The following is a 4,339-nucleotide window of genomic DNA, read 5'->3' on the forward strand; positions in this document are numbered from 1 at the left end:
GGCAAGACTTTCACACACCAACAATCATGCAAATATGTTCAACACACACAGGCAGTCATAAGAGAGACAGGAATGAACCACGATGAGCAGCTGACTGATGAACCAGGCAGGTCCAGGTTTCCCTGGATATGCAACCAACAGGGATAGGGGTGGGGTTAGGGGTGGGCTGGTTTGCTGCTTTTCTAGCCGAACTTCCAGAGGTCACTGCAAATGGAAAGAAGTCCTCAGAGTTCTCGTGGGCAGAGCTTCTGCAGATGTCTCAGCCGTAGTCAGTTTCTTTGCTGTTTTTATGACCCTCCGCCGGAGTGTGATGGTCATTACCTCAGCCACCTCTTGGCTTCACTTTTTGTAGGGTCTCTGGGTGCCTGGCCACAGCAGGTACTATCTTATCACCTCAGTCCACCATACTCATGTTTATCACTTTGAGGGGTCAGCAATTTCACAAGTGAGCTGAGTTACTTGTCATAAGTGACTCCATTTTGGACATTTAGGATCACAAAATATTATGTATCACAAGTGTAGCTGACATAAGATAGGAGATGGAAGGGCAAGGAAGACAAGACTGTTCACTGTTTGCTTTCTGCCAGTCAAGACACAGGATGAGGAGTTAAATACTTTTGAAAGTTGATGGGAAAAAACCCAGAGATTTGATTTTTATTATTTAAAGTTAAAAGGATAACTGACAGAAAAATGATATAAATTATAAATACTAGAAGGGGAAGAGGGAAAGAAGGGAATGAGTGGTGTTTCGTGAGCTACACTCTCACATTTCAAAGTCAGCGGACATTGTCTAATGTGAAACATCTTGAAATGGAAGCATAAGCATACTACCTAGAGCTCTGGAGGTAACAGAATTAAGGACAGCAATGGCCAAAAGAGGGCACTTCCGGTATGTGGGGCTGTGTATGAGTAAGGAATAGGGCACAGAATTTTTCTCATAAAACTTTCTGAATATTTTGATTTGTTACATGACCATGTTTCATTTTTATAGACATAAATACAAAATTATTTAAAAAGCTATCAGCATATATTGATAGATGGCAAATTAAGCCACAAGGATGGACTGAAATCCTTTGAGATACAGTGCAGTGAAAAGTGAAGAGGGATACCTAGGATGGCCTCCCAAGGCATTTCAAAATGGAAAGAAAGATGAGGCAGTAAAATCACGGAAAAGGTACAAAAAGGAAGGTTGGAGTAAAACAGGAAAGTGTGACAAGGAAACCAGAAGAGGATGTCCTTAGCATCTCCAAGGCTGCAGAAGGGAGGGAGAGGTTGAAGACCAGAGGAGGTGAGCGGGCTGGCTCCAGACACCATCAGAGGTGTTCCCTGCAAAGGACACAGCTGCATCTGCAGCAGGCAGAAAGAGTGGCAGTGCTGTAGTTACAGTTAGGTGTGCGGCCACCAGGAATTTAGAAGTTCCTGCCTGAAAGCTCTTCCTTTCTATTAAGGAAGAAGCCTGTGTCTCAGAAAGAGAACAAATAAGTGGACTAGGACTTTGTTTGTTGTGTAATATTTCTGCAGCATTCAGCAGGCAGAGGCAAGGCAGGCAGAGAGCTGGATTCATCCAAGATTGGGTTTTTGCGAGGTGCATGCAAAAGGTGAATAGGTATTTCTAGGAGCACAAGAAGGGGAAGGCAGAGATGGGCCACTTAGCAAAAGGCTAATTCGTCAAAGGCTACTTCTGTATATAGTGAAAATAATTTCCATTATGTAATAAACAAACTTTTTAAAAAAAATGCAAAGCAGCCAAGAGGATTGTGTGGTAGAGTTCAAACAACAAATACCACCCAGATAATGTTTATATTCGAGATTCATGAACCTAAGGCAGGCTAGAGGAGAATCCCAAATGCCTCCTGCTAAATCTGAGGCAATTGAGAGTTCCAGGATGTAGGGATGATTTCCCACCCAAACTCAGTCACAGTGGACAGTAGAGAAGCATCCTAGAGAAATCAGCCCAGACATCAAACACTTGGTGAAAGCACCTCATGTTTAGATGCCACTGAGGACCGAGAAACATGTGATTACAAACTGCTATGACATGATTCCATGGTGATGGGAAGGGTGCATGAGCATGTGGATTATTCTGGAAAAAAAGCTTGAGATGCCTGGAGTCAGCCAGTTGGACAACGTGCCTCCCTAGTCTCAGTTCTGCTCAGTGGCTCAGGTTTCTCCTAGAGGCACAGTGGAACCTTGATGCTGGCGCTCGCTCAGGAAGAGAGCCCTGCCAGGTGATGGCCAAATGCGGTCCAAAGTCACTACCATTTTGCAATGACTCCAAGAGCGGTTTCTGACTCAGGTCCCTTAAGAAGGTCTGGCAGTCAGCAGTCTGTGGCGTGAAAAGAAAGAGCTATCCATACTGGGTATATTGGGGGATACAGGGCACTTCCGAAGGAGATTGTGATGTGTAGTGACCATACACCACACTACTGCCAAACACCCCATAAAATAGACTTGACCGAAATCTATTTACTGTTAGAGACTAGGTCTGTCCTCTTCTCTTTGTTTGCTGTTGTTGCCTGCAAGCTCAGGAACAGCATTTAATGATACGCTGACACATGCTTTTTGTGCTAGAAGCTGAGAGAGAGAAAGTGGGGACTCTGAGTGACTTGGGCTGACAGAATCCCAGTGGACAACGTGTGACAGCTTCAGCTTTGCTTCTCAGCTACTAGGATAATTGCTTCGTTATGTACTCTGTCCTTGCTCTTTTGCAAGCCCAACAACAAACAGTTCCTTTGTTTGCTTTTTTGTGGATTTGAACATTTGTCTAGTATTTGTATGTGCCACGCACTGTGCTAGATACCAGAGAGGAAAATTTTAATAAAGACAAGGGCCTTAGTCATGAAGGCTCAGGGTCTACTCACTTTGTTTCTAAACTGGTGAAGCACTTTATCTGCATCTCCCTTGAGATTTTTATCTCCCTTCACGCTGACCTATAGTTATTTATTTACATATCATCTTTTGTCTTAGGCTTTTGGCCAGAATTTGCAAAATGGCTGTGGTGAATGCATTTGATATGTAGATGTGTTTTTTGTTCTCCCTCAGAACTTAAAAAAACTAGAATTAGTTACCGCTTATAAAATTTAGAAGTCTATAGATAAAAATGATTCTGGCTTCTCTTAAAATATTAGAAGATCTGCAACATGGGTACAGATTCGCACATTTGGAGCTAAGTAGAGGTTCGCCCTTTCAAACTGAGCATGAACTTTCCGTTATACCCCAGTTCCCACCTAATGGCTTTGCCCATCTATGATGCCTTTTTTTTTTTTTGGCCTCTGGAAATATTGAGACTGGTTAATTGAATATGATTGTAGATTAAGTGTGAATTAATAAGGAATTAGACTACTGCAAGTGGTGACTGGGAATAAATGAGAAGGGAGGGACACACAGAGAGAGTATAAAGCAAGAATTTTCAAGATTTAGTGACAAATCTCAGGCATGGCTTAACTGGAATAGTAGTTATGACCCTAAGTGGTCAGAGGAGTGATGGTGTTGATAGCAGGCATGATTGCCAGAGAGTCAGATGTCCTTTACCAGATGGTGCATACATCCCCAGCTGCCTTGAGAGTTAACTGATAAGGGCTCACAGTTGCCCCCTTTATGGTACCCTCTGGGGAGATAGCCATCCACAATCAATAATTAGTGGACATAGATATAAGAGGCAATCCTTCTTGCGTCAAGGTGGGATCAATTCAGTGGCACGATTTATGCTCCAGAGCTGCCCATGGGATCAGGCTGAAGCTGGACTCCAGCTGGGACTACAGCCTAATTTAGCTCCTTCCCCTGCCCTATCCTGCTTACGCTTCCTCCTTTCACCTGAGAGCCCTCTCTCAATAAATCATGCACACCAGGGTCTCAATAAATTAAGCACTTCTTGGGAATGCAGACTTAGTGTTTATAACAGAATGAGGTGGTTTAAAACTTGGGAAATAGCTAATGTTAGGAAGAGGAGATCTGGGAACTTCTTCCTGTAGGATTCCTTTTATATACATGATTTTATCTCTAGCTTGACAGCACAGGGCCTGGCATACACAAAATGTGCAGCACATTTTATTTCATTTGTCAAGCAAATTTGATTTGGAGTCCATTGAGTTTGAGGAAACAGGACATCCAGTATGAGATACGGAACATGGGCACAGGAAAGTGGTTGTGGCTGGAAATTTAGATCTTTTAGAGAGAAGGAAGCAATTGAAGAAAGAGGTAGTAATTAGTGTCAAGTGCAAATAAAATCTTGATTCTTTTCAGTGTAAAAGCAGCCAACATTTGTCTTTACCTCAATTAGGTACATAATTCCAATTACTCTGTATCAATGAGTTACGATCCTTTAGTAATGTTTAGGCAA

This window comes from Rhinopithecus roxellana, chromosome 4, assembly GCF_007565055.1.
Source record: "Rhinopithecus roxellana isolate Shanxi Qingling chromosome 4, ASM756505v1, whole genome shotgun sequence".
In the NCBI taxonomy this organism is placed as follows: domain Eukaryota; kingdom Metazoa; phylum Chordata; class Mammalia; order Primates; family Cercopithecidae; genus Rhinopithecus; species Rhinopithecus roxellana.